The 22,128-nt window shown below is 31.6% G+C and overlaps 1 protein-coding gene across 1 annotated transcript in view; it reads right to left on the bottom strand.

Moving 5' to 3' along the window:
- Positions 1 to 22,128, bottom strand: part of LOC139489793 (angiopoietin-related protein 6-like) — a 141,508-nt gene that overhangs the window by 23,764 nt on the left and 95,616 nt on the right. The window lies entirely within an intron of this gene.

Here is a 22,128-nt window from a genome sequence, read left to right as displayed (position 1 = left end):
AATGTTAGTATAAGTAAATACAAATCTATGAAATTTAAACACAAGGCTTATGACCATAAAAAGAAGGTTGGTATTGATTTTGGGAGTTTTGGTCCCAACAGTTTAGGAAAAAGGGGCCCAAAGGGTCCAAAATTAAACTTTGTTTGATTTCATGAAAATTGAATAATTGGGGTTCTTTGATATGCCGAATCTAACTGTATATGTAGATTCTCAACTTTTGGTCCCGTTTTCAAATTGGTCTACATTAAGGTCCAAAGGGTCCAAAATTAAACTTAGTTTGATTTTGACAAAAAATGAATCGGTTGGGTTCTTTGATATGTTGAATCTAAAAATGTACTTAGATTCTTGATTATTGAAGTTTTTTTGGTCCAGTTTTCAAATTGGTCTACATTAAGGTCCAAAGGGTCCAAAATTAAACTTTGTTTGATTTCATCAAAAATTGAATCCTTGGGGTTCTTTGATATGCCAAATCTAACTGTGTATGTAGATTCTTCATTTTTGGTCCTGTTTTCAAATTTCAAATTCTCCATTAAAGTCCAAAGGGTCCAAAATTAAACTAAGTTTGATTTTAACAAAAATTGAATTCTTGGGCCTCTTTGATATGCTGAATCTAAACATGTACTTAGATTTTTGATTATGGGCCCAGTTTTCAAGTTGGTCCAAATCAGGATCTAAAATTATTATATTAAGTATTGTGCAATAGCAAGTCTTTTCAATTGCACAGTATTGTGCAATGGCAAGAAATATCTAATTGCACAATATTGTGAAATAGCAAATTTTTTTTTAATTAGAGTTATCTTTCTTTGTCCAGAATAGTAAGCAAGAAATATCCTATTTGTGCAATAGCAAGAATTTTTTTTAATTGGAGTTATCTTTCTTTGTCCAGAATCAACTTAAATCTTTGTTATATACAATATACAATGTATATACACTTTTTACTACCAACTGATAAATTTAAATAATCTTTACCATTCAGTGATAACAAGCAGTTTTTTTACATCTTAATATTTTATGATGTATTTAAATGAGTAGTTATTGTTGCAAACTCCATTAGAAATTTGAATTGATATCAGTTTTGAAAAAGGGAAACGGGGATGTGAAAAAAAAGGGGGGGGGGTTAAATTTTTCTCATTTCAGATTTCATAAATAAAAATAAAATTTCTTCAAACATTTTTTTGAGAGGATTAATATTCAACAGCATAGTGATTTGCTCAAAGGCAAAAAAAACCTTTTAAGTTCATTAGACCACATTCATTCTGTGTCAGAAACCTATGCTGTGTCAACTATTTAATTTTAGATTTAAAAAGTTTGAAGAAGAAATCTTTAATTGATTTGTAAAATCTTGGCATTTGTTTTGTGTAAAAAAAAACCATGTAATGTCAAAAATTTGATCACAATCCAAATTCAGAGCTGTATCATGCTTGAATGTTTTGTCCATACTTGCCCCAACTGTTCAGGGTTCGACCTCTGCGGTCGTATAAAGCTGCGCCCTGCGGAGCACCTGGTTTACTCTTATTAGGTCCTTCTTTTCTTTACTTGTTTATTCTTAAAATCAAATGGTAGCTCCCTTAGCATTAAACTATCAAAATTTCATAACGGCAAGACAAATGTCAACAGTGTATTTAAGGTACTTTGTAAAATCAGGGATTTTGTAAAATCACTGGACTAATAGGTGATTGTGTAAAATCACTAACAGTTTCAGTGGTTTTGTAAAATCCCTGAAATTGTTAGGGATTTTACAAAATCACTGAAAATAGAGCTAGGGATTTTGTAAAATCCCTGATTACAACAAAGTATAACATGCTATTAGAAATGTGTTTTTCTTAATATAAAGATAGACCAAATGAATGATCACTAATGATTTAGAAATATATTTGTTTAATAAACACTATGAGCTAGAACTTGTGTATAATGATAATGACTAAAAGGCATTTTAAAAACGGGTATTTAGACCACTCTGAATTTGCTTATTTTTGCAAGACAAGTTTGGGTGACATCCCTACCACTATAAGCTATTGATATGTGAATTTTCTTAACTATGCTGTACATGTCTTCAAGACATACATAATATTTTTAAAACATCTTCATCTGATGAATATTGTTTTTAACAATTTTTTCAAATCTTAATTCACATTGAAGAACTTCATACCTTCATTTATCAACAAAATATTTACTTTATTTGGATTAAAAGAGTTGAGAAATTTTAGAAACTTATTCAAAGTTATACCATCACTTTGTGATATAATACATGTGTCTGATAAATGACCGAAGTAGGAAAAACTTTGTTTATTTTTGCTTGGTGAGATTAACCTATTCATAAACATGCAAGTACAAAACAAAGTATTATTACCAAAATTTTCTGTTGTCTTTTTTTATTATTATTTTGTGAATATAAATGTTATTTTGTAGGCAGCAAATTAATAATACAACACTTATTTGATTTTTATATATCAATTTTCATGCAGCAATAAGATGCTCTTGATCTGATATGCATGTAATATTTGCCACTGGATCTCATACCCTAACCCACTCAATTTCTTATACCTTACATATTATTTTTTTCTTCTGTAATGACAGCAATCAACCTTATGTTCAGTTTTTATATTTGATTTAAAAAAAATTGATGTAATTGGTTTTATTTTCTACAGTAATTATACAGAAAAACTATAATAAACAGTAACTTTCTTTCAAACACGGTAGTGATAAGAGCTTGTTGTGTCTTCTTTCTGTGGCTCATTGACAAAATATTCCAAAATGTTTATCATATTTTCCCTGGTTCCATATGTTGCACTTTAATTTTACCTCAATTATTTGAAGTAACTTTTGTGTGTATGTTTGCTCTTGATTTCAAGACATTTGTGCCTGAGCCATTGTTCTACAGTATGTCAGTTGTTTTGTGCTTGAAAACCGCTCAATTAATATTAAAATAAAGACTAGATTAACCTCAAACTTATTTAGTGTAATTGTTGTAGTCTTTTTTCACAGATTTCTAAATAAAAATGAATGAATGTATTTTACAAATTCCCTGAATTTAATCAGTGAATCTGTAAAAAAGATCTTAATTATTTCAGGGATTTTGTAAAATCACTGGTCAAAATCAGGGATTTTATAAAATCACTAATCAGTTCAGTGATTTTACAAATTCCCTGAAATTTCAGTGATTTTACAAAATCACTGATTTCACAAATTCCCTGTAACATATAGATGGTATCACTTAAATGTTTATAAAATTTCCTTGATATTGCAGCTAGAACAATCATTAATTCATTGAAAAAAAAATTTGTACAATTGATTTTTGTGCATTTAATAGGATGTCAATTTGTTTATGTCTTGTTGCTTTGAAGTAGTGGAGGGCAGGACTATGGCGTGCTGTTTCTGTAGTAGCTATCAACAATTTGTTAAAGTTTGTGATTAGGTCCGATTAAAGGAAGCAACTAGTGGTAATTATAAATCATATTTAGTGGTATCTTTTGTATATTTGATTTTTTTTTGCATAGTTTGTTGTAAAGTATTGCCATTTTAATTTCGACATAAGCATTACATTTTCAAAATTTCATAAAGGTGAGACAAATCTGTGTTTCAACAGTGTTTTTAAGGTGGTACCTAACACTACAGGGAGATAACTCTGTAAAAATCAGCTAAACATTTTAATCAAACTTTACAATGATCAAATTAGTGTTTGTCAAACTGCTTTATAACCAATGAAATTTATCTGATAAAGTGGTTGGTTTAATTTTTTTTGAAATTTTTATATTTTTGTCAAGGCCACGATTTTTTAATTTGTTGGTTTACGGATCCGCCGATCCGATTTTGCCGATTTCCAGAATAAAAATAAAATCACTTTTTCATGCTTTTTTTTATTTCCGCCGACCCTAACAAGTGCATTATCCCTGAAAAATAATTAAAATATTCTGTTTTTTTATGAAATGAAATGCATTTATCACTTACAAAATTGATAACACTTTATGTAGGGAAAAAATAAAACTTCCAGTTTACGTTTCTAAAAATAATCAATTATAACTGACCTTGAAATGTCGTTTGCGCAAATAATTTTGCGAAACGAAACCTGTGTTAAAACCAATTACACAATAAGTTCGTTTCCCGTATTTGTCACCAGTCCGTAAGATGCATCATCTGATAGAAATAGAGTTGTCCAAATGTGGACAGGTGGAAGACGTCAAGTTAAAGTATTGAATATTAAATAATCATTTGGAATTTTCTTGTTTCATAGATAATAAAAAAATATCGTCCATTTGGATAAAAAATGGGAATGCATGACAACAGATTAACCCGATTTTCTCGTTTTTCCAGTTGACGAGTCTATTACGTTTTTTGACACGTGTGTTGAAACTTATTTTCGTACGACGTTTTTACATTTTTTTTCTTTATCAGTTTTCGTGCTTGAAGATCATAATTCACCAAGTTTTCTGGAATTGATTAAGAGCTACGCGAATCTGTTTTTAATGTTTTTGAAATGACGATTTAATTTTGTCTTTGTCCGTCCGTCATCGAACATATTTTTCTGTCTTGAAAAATATTTTTTTTTTTTTTTTTACCGACCGACCGACCCGACTTTTTCATGGATAAAATCCGTAAACCAACAAATTAAAAAACCCTGGCCCAAAGGGACAAAGTAAACAATGGAAACGGGAAATGTGTCTTAAGAGACAACAACCTGACTATAGAAAAAACAACAGCAGAAGGTCACCAACAGGTCTTCAATGTAGCAAGAAATTCCAGCACCCAGAGGCGTGCTTCAGCTGGCCCCTAAACAAATATATACTAGTTCAGTGATGAGTAGCCAAATTAATATTAGTCAAAGTGTTCGGTACCACCTTAATTTATATACTAGATTGTATCACTAAGATGAGTACAAGATTTTCACAATATTGTTTGAAAAAATGTTTATACATGTAATATATACATTAAATAGAAAACTGTATAAGAAATTAAAAGTTTTTGTAATTATTTTCTAGAAAAGAGACATTTATTTTTATATGTTCAACATTTCATTGAGATTTTGTATAATAGTACACAAGAAAAAATCTTCGAAAATAGAACAAAAGTCAAGTATCTATACAAATGAATTATATTTTAAAAGCAGATGAATTACACATACACCTTAAGAAAATAAGGTCAAAAGTCTGATTTATTTGCAGTGATGTACAGTTTAATAATCTCCCCTAAATGAAATATTTCTTTATGTAAATTATCTCCCCTCAATTTTTTTTTTTTAATTTTTATATTTTTGTCAAAGGGACAAAGTAAACAGTTTGTCAAAATTTTATGAAAATTTATAAAATTGAGAATGGAAACGGGAAATGTGTCTTTAGAGACAACAACCTGATTATAGAAAAAACAACAGCAGAAGGTCACCAACAGGTCTTCAATGTAGCGAGAAATTCCAGCAACCGGGGGCGTGCTTCAGCTGGCCCCTAAACAAATATATACTAGTTCAGTGATGACTAGCCAAATTAATATTAGTCAAGGTGTTGGGTACCACCTTAAAGTATATACTAGATGGTATCACTAAAATGTGTACAAGATTTTCACAATATTGTTTGAAAAAATGTTTATACATGTAATATATACATTAAATAGAAAACTGTATAAGAAATTAAAAGTTTTTGTAATTATTTTCTAGAAAAGAGACATTTATTTTTATATGTTCAACATTTCATTGAGATTTTGTATAATAGTACACAAGAAAAAATCTTCGAAAATAGAACAAAAGTCAAGTATCAATACAAATGAATTATATTTTAAAAGCAGATGAATTACACATACACCTTAAGAAAATAAGGTCAAAAGTCTGATTTATTTGCAGTGATGTACAGTTTAATAATCTCCCCTAAATGAAATATTTCTTTATGTAAATTATCTCCCCTCAATTTTTTTTTTTAATTTTTATATTTTTGTCAAAGGGACAAAGTAAACAGTTTGTCAAAATTTTATGAAAATTTATAAAATTGAGAATGGAAACGGGAAATGTGTCTTTAGAGACAACAACCTGATTATAGAAAAAACAACAGCAGAAGGTCACCAACAGGTCTTCAATGTAGCGAGAAATTCCAGCAACCGGAGGCGTGCTTCAGCTGGCCCCTAAACAAATATATACTAGTTCAGTGATGACTAGCCAAATTAATATTAGTCAAGGTGTTGGGTACCACCTTAAAGTATATACTAGATGGTATCACTAAAATGTGTACAAGATTTTCACAATATTGTTTGAAAAAATGTTTATACATGTAATATATACATTAAATAGAAAACTGTATAAGAAATTAAAAGTTTTTGTAATTATTTTCTAGAAAAGAGACATTTATTTTTATATGTTCAACATTTCATTGAGATTTTGTATAATAGTACACAAGAAAAAATCTTCGAAAATAGAACAAAAGTCAAGTATCAATACAAATGAATTATATTTTAAAAGCAGATGAATTACACATACACCTTAAGAAAATAAGGTCAAAAGTCTGATTTATTTGCAGTGATGTACAGTTTAATAATCTCCCCTAAATGAAATATTTCTTTATGTAAATTATCTCCCCTCAATTTTTTTTTAATTTTTATATTTTTGTCAAAGGGACAAAGTAAACAGTTTGTCAAAATTTTATGAAAATTTATAAAATTGAGAATGGAAACGGGAAATGTGTCTTTAGAGACAACAACCTGACTATAGAAAAAACAACAGCAGAAGGTCACCAACAGGTCTTCAATGTAGCGAGAAATTCCAGCAACCGGAGGCGTGCTTCAGCTGGCCCCTAAACAAATATATACTAGTTCAGTGATGACTAGCCAAATTAATATTAGTCAAGGTGTTGGGTACCACCTTAAAGTATATACTAGATGGTATCACTAAAATGTGTACAAGATTTTCACAATATTGTTTGAAAAAATGTTTATACATGTAATATATACATTAAATAGAAAACTGTATAAGAAATTAAAAGTTTTTGTAATTATTTTCTAGAAAAGAGACATTTATTTTTATATGTTCAACATTTCATTGAGATTTTGTATAATAGTACACAAGAAAAAATCTTCGAAAATAGAACAAAAGTCAAGTATCAATACAAATGAATTATATTTTAAAAGCAGATGAATTACACATACACCTTAAGAAAATAAGGTCAAAAGTCTGATTTATTTGCAGTGATGTACAGTTTAATAATCTCCCCTCAATGAAATATTTCTTTATGTAAATTATCTCCCCTCAATGAAATATTACATTATGTAAATTATCTCCCCTCAATGAAATATTACTTTTCGGTAATGTACATTACCCTTATTTTCACTATTACAGGTTTTTTGATGTGATGGGAAATATTTAATTTTGATTCAAATATTAATTATGTTTTTCAAGATATAAAGTGTTAAAAGTGATTAATCAGTTATTAAATCCGGTTTGATAACCATGTTCCCGACTTTGATTTTGAAAATTGATTCTTTGGATTTGAAGAAAGTAATGTGTCATATGTTCACATAAATGATCAGTTAACAGTATTCTATAATCATCTTTGAATAAATATAATTTGATGTTTAGATGTGTACTTATTTGTCGGTCATATACAAATTTGCTGAAGATAGTGGAATTATGTAGAATAAAGAAAATTATTATACCTTTGTATACTTTTAGCAATATTTTTTTTTATTCTCATTCTGCCAGATAGACATGCTCATTTTTTATGTATCAATCCATACACCAAATATAGTTGACATACTGCTTAAAAGCATCTGAGACACAGACGCAAACTTAACATTGACCAATCAGCCATGAAAGTGAGGTCAAGGTCATGGAGATACTTGCCAGGCAGACATGTACACCTTATAATCATTCATAAACAACAAATAGTTGACCTACTGTTCATAGTATCTGAAAAACAAACCTTATCACAAAACTTGATCCTTGATCACAGATCAATGTATAAAATGTATTTCCTAATCCCCAAATGGTAGTGCACATGCTGAAATCTCTCCTATTTTACTGAGCACTGATTTCATGTAGAAAGTTTCCAATATAAATGTTTTTCTGCAACTTTTACAAACACAATGATTTTAAATATCCATGGCAATGAAATCAATGTCAGATAATCCTTTCAGACTAACATGTACTACATACAATTATGATTCAATATACCAAAAATTGTTGATATATCGATTAATGGTTATTGAAAAACAGATCAAAACACAAAAACTTAACATTGACCAATGAACCATGAACATGAGGTCAAGGTCAGATGAATCCTGCCAGTTAGACATTGACACTTTACAATAATTATCTACACTTATGATATGGTTGATCTGCTTATAGTTTTTGAAAATCAGACCAAAAACACAGAAAATTAACATTGACCAATGAACCATGAAAATGAGGTCAAGGTAAAAGAGGGACGAAAGATACCAGAGGGACAGTCAAACTTGTAGATTGAAAACAAACTGGCAACGCCATGGCTAAAAATAAAAAGACAAATAGTCAAATAATAGTACACAAAACACAACATAGAAAACTAAAGACTTAGCAACACAAACCCTACCAAAAACTGGGGGTGATCTCAGGTCCTCTGGAAGGGTAAGCAGATCCTGCTCCACATGTGGCATCCCTTGCAAATGAAACCGGCCAGATATACATGTGCATGTTACAATCTGTGAATCATTTTATTTTTTCTTTGCTCTTATATATGGATTAAGTTTTTTAAGATTTTAGCTAAAAACTGCTTTTTATCCCTTTTATCTACTTTTAGCCATGGTGGGTATGGTTGTGATTTTTTGGTGATTGTCCAGAATAAAAAAAAAACACACTTATACTGGAAAAAATAAGGATCAATGACACAAAGTTTTGTTAAAATTGGTTCTGGGTAGTTGCAGAGAAGATCTTTGACAATGTTAACGTTTAATAAGGTTAAGTGATAGCTATAGATTAAATGGAATGGTGAACATAACAAACAGGGGCATTATGTTTTCTAGTCATTGTGTCTGTCTGTTCATCTGTCCATTCTTCCGTCTGTCCCACTTCAGGTTAAAGTTTTTGGTCAATATAAAAAAGAAGATGTGGTATGATTTCCAATAAGACAACTATCCACAAAAGACTAAAATGACACAGACATTAACAACTATAGGTCACTGTACGTCCTTCAACAATGAGCAAAGCCCATACCGCATAGTCAGCTATAATAGGCCCCGATAAGACAATGTAAAACAATTCAAACGAGAAAACTAACGGCCTTATTTATATAAAAAAATTAAGTTTTTGATGAAGTTGAAGCCCAATCAATATGAAACTTAGTACACATGTTCCCTATGATATGATTTTTCTAATTTTAATGCCAAATTAGAGGTTTGACCCCCAATTTCAGGGTCCACTGAACATAGAAAATGATAGTGCGAGTGGGGCATCCGTGTACTGAGGACGCAGTCTCGTTGGTACATAAATTAGACCGTGTGTTTTCTGGATTGTACATTTGTCATTTTCAGGCTTTTTAAAGACGACTATGCAGTATGGGCTTTGCTCATTGTTGAAGGCCATACAGTGACCTATAGTTGTTAATTAATGTGTCATTTGGTCTGTTGTGAAGGGTTGTCTCATTGGCAACCACACCACATCTTCTTTTTCATATTAAACATATGAAAGTTGAGTCGGGTCCCTAAATTCCCTTGAAAACAAACAAAAGAATATGTAAAAAGAGAAAAACAGTACTGTGTTACATTATTCAACATGAAATAGCTTTAACAAGAGTGGACACACAAAAATGTCTCGCCTATCATGTATTTGCATTGAAAGTAAATGCAATCAGACAAACATATAATATTTTAATCTGTAAATAATGATACAATGTCGCTGCTGCTGATGCCTGTATGAACACTAGCGCTGCTGACAGTGCTGATGAAGACAAATATCAGAGTGTATTAATATTACCATTTGTATTTGTTCTATATAGAGGTATGATAGATAACTGTGGTTAAGATTGAAACAAGTGATATACAATTATATTGATAATGGTAACTAAAGATGGAGGTGAACAATGATAGTGTAATTGATAGATTTCAATAGAGGAAAAATATCTGAACACAAGCATTGGAAGTTAAGTGCTGAAAAGTAACATAGAATGGCATGTGATAAAGTTATGTTATGAAAACATTATGAATACTGAAAAGGAAAGTTATTATTATCAACTGTTACTGGATTAAAGGAATTTTCTTGATACCAGATCCACAAGAAATGCTGTTACCTTTTTGTGGTCTGTGATGGATATCTAAAGGAAAAATCATTTATTAAAAATGTTTATAAACAAAGATGTATTTTTCTTATATGGATATGACAAACATTATAGTTTACAATACATATCATTATACTGAAGACAAATTACAACATTATTTAAAACTGTACATTATACATAGTAATACAAATATAATCAGTTCATAGTGGCATTTCTGGCAGCTGACTCAGTAGAGCATCTTCTTCCTCACTATCAGTGGTATCATCATCACCATCAACCTCACTATTAACATATTAGGGATAATAATTAGAAACAAACTGGTCATATGTAAAATCTGTAATGCAATAAATTTCTTGGAACTATTTTGTTGTAACAATTTCATTCAATTTAATTGAGATACTTTAGTTATTTTACTTTTTTAAATATTTCTTTTTTACATGAATTTTTTAAATATTTTTTTTTTATATGAATGATTGATTTCAATTGAACATTGATATGAGTAATTAAGCTAGAGAATATCATGCCTTTTTATCATTATCACTTGGTTCCACATTACTTGTGCCAGTGCTGTAACTAGTAGATGGGGTATCTTCAGGCAATATTTCTTTCTGTTTAAAATTATAAATGTGAGATTATTTGTGGATCTTATGTATATCAAATTAATTAATTGAAGTTCTTTATTCTTAATGAAATGATTGTAAAAAACAGTTAAGTCCAAACATTAATATTTTGTGCATCTTTTATCAAAAAGTTAGTTTGGGTTTATTATTACATTATTGTAATATGCATCAGAAGAATAAATATTTTTGAATTTATTATAGCTATCAAAATTTTAAAATGTGAACATGCCTTTTGAGGGGTAATCAAATTGCCAGCTTCTAATGGTGTTGTATCTTGCGAATCCTGTTGTGAAAAAAATATTCATTAAAGCAATGAAAAATTGATATTAACTTTCTTATACCATAAATCTTAAAAAGATATCTGTAGGGGTAAACACATTTGTTAGATTTTGAATGTCTTATCTATTTGGACTATAAAATAAATCTTAAATCTTGTTAGTGTCTTTTCAAAAGAACAAGGTAATAAATTGCTAATTGAAACATTACTTCACAGATTAAAAATGTTATTTGTATTTAAATATTAATTATTTTGGCTTTGTAATATTTTTATGCATTCAAATTGGTTTATATCATGTATATACTATGTTGTTATTGATAAATCTAGTTACATATTAAATACTTGTTTCATCAAATAAAATTATTAAGTTATTAATTCTAATTTGTGAAGACTTGCCTTAAATTGTGGAAAATTTTCAAATGCTGTTATGAAATCTTGAAGTTAGTCAATTTCCTTTGGCAAGAGTTCTGAATTGTTTTCAATTTCATTCAGAGATTCTTCCATTAAGGGTAAGTTCATATTTCTATGAGCATCCTGCAAATAAAGGCAACAGTAGTATACCGCTGTTCAAAACTCATAAATCCATGGACAAAAACAAAATCGGGGTAACAAACCAAAACCGAGCGAAACGCATTAAATATAAGAGGAGAACAACGACACAACATCGAAACGCAACACACACAGAAACAGACCAATCATCAGACAAAACACCACGAGAATAACAAATGTAACATGAAAACCAAATACATGAATTTGGGATAGACAAGTACCGTGCCACGTCTTATCTCAATATCTCAAAAATAAGAGAAAACACAAACGACTCAACGTTAAAATGCAACACAAAGAGAAACGAACAATATATAACAATGACCATCTTCCTGACTTGGTACAGGACACTTTTAAAGGGGAATAAAAGTGGTGGGTTGAACCTGGTTTTAAGGCATGCCAAACCTCGCACTTTAATGGCAAAGTTAAATATAACATTGAAATGACAACATAATATTACAGGACTACAATACAAATAAATAGGAGAACATATTAGACACAGAAAAACATGATTAATAGATAACAAAAAGCATCAGGTTTAAAATTCAATACGCCAAAAACGCGCCTTGCCCACACAAGACTCACCAGTGACGCCCAGATATAAAAGATCGAAAGTGAAAAAAGTACAAAGTTGTACAGCACTGAAGATCAAAAGTTGAAAAGGTTTCGCAAAATACGGCATTGTTTTTATGCCCGGGATAAGAACATTCTTATTATATAGAACAATTCATGCTATTGCAAACAGTAAATTTTATCAAATGAATATGAAAGAGATATACACAAAGAAACTTAAGTATTAACTAATTACAGAAAACTAAACCTGAATACATAACGCCTAGATATAAAAGATCGAACGTGAAAAAGGTACAAAGTTGTACAGCACTGAAGATTAAAAGTTGAAAAGGTTTTGACAAATACGGCATTGTTTTTATGCACGGGATAAGAACATCCTTATTATATAGAATACTTAATGCTATTGCAAACAGTAAATGTTAACAAATGAATATGAAAGAGATATACATAATGAAACTAAAATATTAACTAATTACAGAAAACTAAACCCAAGTTTATCACAAAATAGACACACATCCGAATCAGTCCAAGCGTCAACGTAATTAAAAAAATTGTGACGTCACATACGATGGCGAAAAGGCAGAAACGTTATGCCACATTTGAATTTATGAAATTTAGAAACAGCATGACGTCACATATGAAAAACTATCATTCAAAAATGAGATAGAATTAGGATTGATTTAGAACTAAATACTGATAATTCATTTAAACAAAATGCATATTGCAATACTTATTAATAGCAATTAACTGTAATATATATATATGTCCAGTTTGTTATGAATCCAACTTCAAACGTAAATAATCGTACAAAATTTAATATAATTAATAAAGAGGAGGTGGTAAATTTTTCTATACGTCATACCTAAATATATAATAAGAAGACGTCAACACATTTGACAAAATCTGATGAGAATTACAAATATAACATTAAACATGTAAACTAAATACATGAATTTGGGATAAACAAGTACAGAAACACGTCTTATAGTAATGCGAATTCACATTCAGCAAAACGGTCACAATCGGGAATAAGTCACGTTTGGTAATTAAAAGATTAGACGACATAATGACAAACCACAATCTACCATGTGGTAAAAATGTCCTTAGCTAGTTTGGTTAAAGAGACATTATATGGATCAACCAATTCGTGATGGTGTCCATAAAATTTACGGAGTGTCAATTTTAATCTGTCCTCCTCATAACTTTGTTGGAGCAGTTTCTGCGTAAGGAGCACACTCCTGTATATGAAGTCCGTATAGTGTGAACAAGCACGTGAATAACGTATCAATTGTGATATGTAAACACCATACGAAGGGGCAGAGGGTATGTTTCTGCTGAGAAATGGGAAATTGATAATTGGGAAGTTGAAATCATCCCGTTTATCATAGATTTTTGTGTGAAGTCGTCCATCTACGTCAATATTGAGGAAAAGATCAAGGTATGAAGCAGTCCTTCTAGTATCAGTAGTATCCTTAATTTCAAGTTCACTGGGATATATGAGATGTAAGTATTGGCTGAAGTATGGGTTGTTCAACGATAAAACATCATCAATATATCGAAAAGTAAAATTAAAGAATTTCGCAAGGTGCTTTTTCTTTTTGTCTTTTAGAAGGTTCTGAATAAATTCTGCTTCATACGAATACAAAAACAAATCAGCCAGCAGGGGTGCACAATTAGTACCCATTGGAATACCGACTGTCTGTTGAAATATAAATCCTCCAAACTCAACAAATATATTGTCGATCAAAAAGTCCAGCATTTTAATAATATCATCTTCAGTATATTTTCTGGAAGATTCAGTGTGATTCTTCACAAAATATGAAGTATTGTATCCCAAAACAAGAAATTTGTATCTACGATTCCCATTTTTATAGAAAAAGCTCTGTTTTATGAGTTGGTGAAGTCGATCTTTCAACTGAGCATGGGGAATAGTAGTATATAGCGTAGAAAAATCAAAAGTTTTTATGTTGCTGCAAAATTGCAAAGATTGTGATCGAAGGTTAAGCAGTAGATCTTTCGAATTTTTGAGAATCCACATCTGGTTAACACCACTGGTAGAATATATCTCCTCACAATATTTTTGAAGCCCATCTTTAACTGTAGAAAGAATAGTAGTCAATACTTTAGAAAGATGTTTAGTCGAACATTTTGAAGACCCAGCTATGTATCGTTCTTTATATGGAGTTTTGTGTAATTTAGGTATCCAGTATAATGAGGGCAAGTTTTCTTCGTTTTCTTTGATGTTGATACCAAAAGAAAGAAGGACAGATTTATGATTTTGTAAAATTTCATCCTTGGTAAATGATGTTAAAGAATATGTAGGATTACCAGTAGTTTGATCAATTCCAAGCTCTGTAGTGAGACATTGCAAATAATGTTTTTTACATATGAAGACAATATTATTGGAGGCTTTATCTGCCGGAACAACGACATATTTGTCATGCAAAGAGGATAAAGCATCCACAACCTCCGGATTCTTGAAAGGGTTAGAAACTCTTGTACTCATATTACATCTTAGTTTTTGTATGCGCCTCTGAATGCATGATCGAATAGCTTTGATCCATTCAGACAAAGTGTCCAGTTCGGGTTCGTCTGGTTCGCGCTTTATCCATTTTCTTGCATAGTCCTCAACTGCATCCATCAGTAACTTGAAATTCTTTTTCCAGTTGATGGGCTGGGGGATTCTATACTTTGGTCCCTTGGCTAGCAACTCTCTTAGTTGTTTATTGGTAACAATACCAAGGTCACCAGTAATAATATGACCAGCTGGACTATAATTGTATTGAGAAGATGCACATGAGCAATCCGGAGGCTTGGATTTTGTATCTTTGAGGTTAAAATCCTCTAAAACTCTCTTGTGGTTGAAAATCTTTGATGCAATAGACTTGGTGTAAATATAAGAAATAACAGGTGTAGCTTTATTTTTGAAGTAATCAGGTATAGTTTTTTGTACAGATTTTTGATGAAAAATATTGCCAATATTTACAGCATCTAAACCTTTATTGGCGAATTCTACCTTAAAAAAGTAACGCTTTTCCTCACTATTGGATGTAGTCAATACGGGTTTAAATAGTCTATGGTTAGCAATGTCCATGATAATTGCAACTAATCTATACAAAACAGAACGAGAATCAGTGACGGAAGTATTTTTGGCATCTTGAAATAGTAAAGAAAGTTTTGACAATGAAATGGAGTATAATTTAGTTCTAATATGATGAATACCTAAAGGTTTTTGAACAGACGTTAATAGACTATCAATTGTCACGGTGTGTACAGCAGGTGGTATATATTTTCTGTGACCATGACTTCTATTTCGTCGAGCAGAAGTATTAAATAATTTTAATGTATTGACAGTACTACACCTGGGACTAGATAAAATACCTACACCATCAATTTTGTCATTGCATCCATAGGGAATGGCTGTTCCCAACTCTCTGATCCAAAAGTCTTCTCTTTGTAAACGATATGGTGTACTCAATATGGGGTCATTTGTTGGATGATATATTTTCTCTATAATCCGGACTTTCATTGAAACAATAGAATGGTCAGGCTGATTAAAATGTTTATAGAGAAATTTGTTGTTATTAGGATCATTAACATTAGACCGATGATCATTCATCCTAAAATTGAGTCTTTGTCGAGTTTCCCCGACGTAGATCAATCCACAAAGAGTACATTCAATACCGTAAACAATATTGGAGGCAGTGCAATTCAAATCCTCATGGCTATGTGTATTGTAATTTTTGGTAGTTAAATTACTTTGAAAGTGGGTATCAGTTATAAGAATATCACAGGTTTTACAATTTTTACGGTTACATTTGGAAATAGAGCAATATTGATGGTTGTCATTGAAATCTAAAATATCTGAAAGTTGAACAGTACACGGCCGAATATATTCAAACTTGTCTGCATTTTTATAGTACAATGAGGATTCAGAAGACTGCACATGTGTCATTTTCATAACATCATTTAAGATGATCCTGGGGACACCTGATAAAATCGGTGTTGTTGTGTCCTTGACAACAGCCGATTGACACCTTTTTATCCTGGGCGTCGTGTCATCCAGTATAATATTATTTTTTCTACTAGTTTTCATGCAACTCTTTTGATGATTTTTGAACCAGTTGCAGGGAACTATCAATATCTCCAATAATGAAGTTAGCAAATAACGTGTTGACACGAAGAGAAGTAATGTTTGTAATCATGAAGAACGAACAGAGATGTTATCTATGTTGATATGAAGAACTGCCAGAAAACTATTTGCCAAGTTATAACTGATAGTGTTTCACCACCTAGTTATAATTCAAAAAATAGTCTTATTGCGAAGTATGGATTTGTATGTAGACATGAAGAACTGCCAGAGATGGTATTTTTGTTATCATGAATAACTGCCAGACATGTTATCTAGGTTGACATGACGAACTGCCAGAGCTGTTATCTATGTAGACATGAAGAACGTCCCAGAGATGTTATATATGAAGACATGAAGAACTGCCAGAGATGTTATATATGTAGACATGAAGAACTGCCAGAGATGGTATTTTTGTTATCATGAATAACTGCCAGACATGTTATCTAGGTTGACATGACGAACTGCCAGAGATGTTATATATGTAGACATGAAGAACTGCCAGAGATGTTATCTATGTTGACATGAAGAATTGCTTGTGATGTTATCTATGTTGATACGAAGAACTGCCTGAGATGTTATATATGTAGACATAAAGAACTGCCTTAGATGTTATCTATGCTGACATGAAGAAATGCTAGTGATGTTATCTATGTTGATATGAAGAACTGCCAGAGATGTAATCTATGTTGACATAAAGAATTGCTAGTGATGTTATCTATGTTAAGATGAAGAACTGCCAGATATGTTATCTATGTAGACATTAAGAACTACAGAGATTTGATCTATTTTGACATTTAGAACTGCCAGAGATTTTATCTTTGCAATCACGAAGAACGTTCAGAGATGTTATCTATGTAAACATGAAGAACTGCCAGAGAAGTAATGTTTGTAATGATGCAGAACGAACAGAGATGCTATCTATATTGATATAAGAACTGCCAGAGATGCTATTTTTGTAATCATGAAGAATTGTCAGAGATGTTATCTATGTTGATATGAAGAACTGCCAGAGATGTTATCTATGTTGATATGAAGAACTGCCTGAGATGTTATCTATGTTGACATGAAGAAATGCTAGTGATGTTATCTATGTTGATATAAAAAACTGCCAGAGATGTTATCTATGTTGACATGAAGAATTGCTAGTGATGTTATCTATGTTGATATGAAGAACTGCTAGAGGTGTTATCTATGTAGACATTAATAACTGCAAGAGATTTTATATATGTTGATATGAAGAACTGTCAGAAAACTATTTGCCCAGTTATAACTGATAGTGTTTCACCACCTAGTTATAATTCAAAAAATAGTCTGATTGCGAAGTACGGCTTTGTATGTAGACATGAAGAACTGCCAGAGATGGTATTTTTGTTATCATGAATAACTGCCAGACATGTTATCTAGGTTGACATGAAGAACTGCCAGAAATGTTATCTATGTAGACATGAAGAACGTCCCAGAGATGTTATATATGTAGACATGAAGAACTGCCAGAGATGTTATATATGTAGACATGAAGAATGACCGGAAATGTTATATATGTAGACATGTAGAACTGCCAGAGATGCTATATATGTAGACATGAAGAACTGCCTGAGATAATATTTATGTTGATATGAACAACTGCCAGGGATGTTATATATGTAGACATGAAGAACTGCCAGAGATGTTATATATGTAGATATGAAGAACTGCCTGAGATGTTATTTATGTTGATATGTAGAATTGCCAGGGATGTTATCTATGTTGACATGAAGAACTGCCAGAGATGGTATTTTTGTTATCATGAATAACTGCCAGACATGTTATCTAGGTTGACATGAAGAACTGCCAGAAATGTTATCTATGTAGACATGAAGAACGTCCCAGAGATGTTATATATGTAGACATGAAGAACTGCTAGAGATGTTATCTATGTTGACATGAATAATGACCGGAAATGTTATATATGTAGACATGTAGAACTGCCAGAGATGTTATCTATGTAGACATGAAGAACTGCCTGAGATGTTATCTATGTAGACATGAAGAACTGCCTGAGATAATATTTATGTTGATATGAAGAACTGCCAGGGATGTTATATATGTAGACATGAAGAACTGCCAGAGATGTTATATATGTAGACATGAAGAACTGCCTGAGATGTTATTTATGTTGATATGAGGAACTGCCAGGGATGTTATCTATGTTGACATGAAGAACTGCAAGAATACTATTTGCCAAGTTATAACTGATAGTGTTTCACCACCTAGTTATAATTAAAAAAAACCAGTCTTATTGCGAAGTGCGGCTTTGTTTGTAGACATGAAGAACTGTAAGAGATGTTATGTTTGTAATCATGAAGAACAGCCAGAGATGTTATCTATGTTGACATTAACAACTGCCAGAGATTTTATCTTTGCAATCACGAAGAACACATAAAGATGATATCTATGTAGACATGAAGAACTGTCATAGATGTAATGTTTGTTATCATGAAGAATGAACAGAGATGTTATCTATATTGACACGAAGAACTGCCAGAGATGTTATCTATGTTGTCATGAAGAACTGCCAGAGATGTAGGTTTGTAAACATGAAAAACGTCAGATATGTTATCTATGTTGATATGAAGAACTGCCAGAGATGTTATCTATATTGACATGAAGAACTGTCAGAAAACTATTTGCAAGTTATAACTGATAGTGTTTCACTACCTAGTTATAATTAAAAAAATAGTCTTATTGCGAAGTACGGCTTTGTATGTAGACATGAAGAATTGCCAGAGCTGGTATTTTTGTTATCATGAATAACTGCTAGAGATGTTATCTATGTAGCCATGTAGAACTGCCAGAGATGTTATCTATGTAGACATGAAAAACTGCCAGAGATGTTATCTATGTAGACATGTAGAACTGCCAGAGATGTTATCTATGTAGACATGAAGAACTGCCAGAGATATTATCTATGTTGATATGAAGAACTGCCACAGATGTAGGTTTGTTAACATGAAAAAACGCCAGATATGTTATCTATATTGACATGCTGAACTGCCAGAGACATGAATTATATTCAGCAAATTATAATTGGAACTGCCAGAGACATGAATTATATTCGGCAAATTATAACTGATAGTGTTTCACCACCGAGTTATAATCTATAAAAAAGTCGTATTGCCAAGTACGGTTACGTATGGCGACCCGAAGAACTGCCAGAGATGATATGTATGTAAACATGAAGAACTGCCAGAGATGTAATGTTTGTAATCATGAAGAACAAACAGAGAGGTTATCTATGTTGTTACGAAGAACTGCCAGATATGCTATTTTTGTAAAAATCACGAAGGACTGTCAGAGATGTTATCTATGTTGACATGAAGGACTACTAGAGATGTTATCTATGTTGACATGAAGGACTGTCAGAGATGTTATCTATGTTGACATGAAGGACTGTCAGAGATGTTATCTATGTTGACACGAAGGACTGTCAGAGATGTTATCTATGTTGACATGAAGGACTGCTAGAGATGTTATCTATGTTGATATGAAGGACTGCTAGAGATGTTATCTATGTTGACATGAAGAACTGCTAAAGATGTTATCTATGTTGACATGAAGAACTGCTAGTGATGTTATCTATGTTGACATGAAGGACTGTCAGAGATGTTATCTATGTTGACATGAAGGACTGTCAGAGATGTTATCTATGTTTACACGAAGGACTGTCAGAGATGTTATCTATGTTGACATGAAGGACTGCTAGAGATGTTATCTATGTTGACATGAAGAACTGCTAGTGATGTTATCTATGTTGACATGAAGGACTGCTAGAGATGTTATCTATGTTGACACGAAGGACTGCTAGAGATGTTATCTATGTTGATATGAAGGACTGCCAGAGATGTTATCTATGTTGACATGAAGAACTGCTAGTGATGTTATCTATGTTGACATGAAGGACTGTCAGAGATGTTATCTATGTTGATACGAAGAACTGCCTGAGATGTTATCTATGTTGATATGAAGAACTGCTAGTGATATTATCTATGTTGATATGAAGAACTGTCAGAGATGTTATCTATGTTGATATGAAGAACTGTCAGAGATGTTATCTATGTTGACATGAAGAAATGCTAGAGATGTTATCTATGTTGACATGAAGAATTGCTAGTGATGTTATCTATGTTGACATGAAGGACTGTCAGAGATGTTATCTATGTTGATATGAAGAACTGCTAGAGAAGTTATCTATGTTGAAATGATGAACTGCCTGAGATGGTATCTATGTTGATATCTGTGTAGAGATGTAGAACTTCCAGTCTGATTTTTGTTTAGGAAGAAAGTATTGCTAGAAATGATATGTTTGTAGAGATCAACAATTGCTAGAGATGGTATATGTGTATAGATGGAGAGGCCATTTAGATGATATTTGTATAAGTACTGTCATAGACAATATCATTATGTGTGATGAGATAGTGAACTGCTAGAGATGCTGGTACTGCTTGTTCAAGTTATAACTGATAGTGTTTCACCACCTAGTTATAAATTGATAATTTTTTATTATAATCTTTTGCTTAGAAACTGGTATCAAAACTATATAAAGCTATCCAAACTGGCTTGTGATAACTATAATATGCTTCTAATGTTCCAAATTGAATTCCTGCACAACAGTTTGTGAATATTAAGTCCAGAATTGTTTTCCCGTCTGTAGTAATGTGATTAATAATTTGAAAAAGCCCCTGAAGCTTCATATATTCTAATAACCTTTTCGTACTTTGTGATGGATTCTGAATATCACAGTTGAAGTCCCCGCCTATGACAATAACTTTTTTATGATCTAACGAAGAACATAGATTCTGCATTGCACTAAACAGATTGCCAACTGATTCTTTAGGACGGGAATATATACAAACAATTTGAAGAAATGGATTGATAATTTTCATAATCTCAATACTTTTAATGTTCATTTTGACTATGTCTGCTTTTAATGATTCTTTGAGATATGCAACAGTGCCATAACTTGTTCTCTTTTTAGAAAAGTCATTGCGATACAATTAAAATCCTGGTAGATTATAGTCAATGTCACTATCTTCTGAACACAATCTAGATTCTACAAACATATTTACATCTGTTTCTCTAAAGTTAAAATCAGCTCTAACATCCTCTATATGTAAGTGTAGTGATTGGCTGTTATGAAAGCATATGACAAATTTTGATTTATCTAAACAATACAAGGGAGTAAAGGAAAGCAACATATTTCTTTCTGTTCTGAGTCTTTACATTTCTTCTTTTACCTCTTGAGATACTGTAATGTTGTTTTGATATACATTTTCCAGTATAAACATGTTTTCAGCCTTTTCAGCACGACTAAATGCAACATAATGCATATGACATTCTTTTCGTGTTGGCAACTGTATTACAACTTCAGTCAGAGTGTCACCTTGAGATCTATGTAAAGTTTTTGCAGCTGCTAATCTCAATGGAAACTGTTTTCTGGAAATTTTGATACTTTTGTACTCTCCTACAGGAAATTCTCTGGATATTTTTCTGATAGGAGTCCAATTTTTCTTTTTTTTCATGAAATCTTTTCTCAAATTTTTTCCAATTTCATCCTTATCAAATATTACCCATATAACATCTGGTTGGGAACACACACATTCAATATCTTTGATAACTCCAGCAGCTCCATTAACTAATCCATCAAACAGATCAATGTTAACTGTTAACTCTGTACGCATTCCAACAGCTATACCACATGTTTTGGACAGTCCCATTTCAAAA

Source organism: Mytilus edulis, chromosome 9 (genome assembly GCF_963676685.1).
Source record: "Mytilus edulis chromosome 9, xbMytEdul2.2, whole genome shotgun sequence".
NCBI classification, from domain to species: domain Eukaryota; kingdom Metazoa; phylum Mollusca; class Bivalvia; order Mytilida; family Mytilidae; genus Mytilus; species Mytilus edulis.
This window is presented reverse-complemented; position numbering and strand designations above follow the sequence as displayed.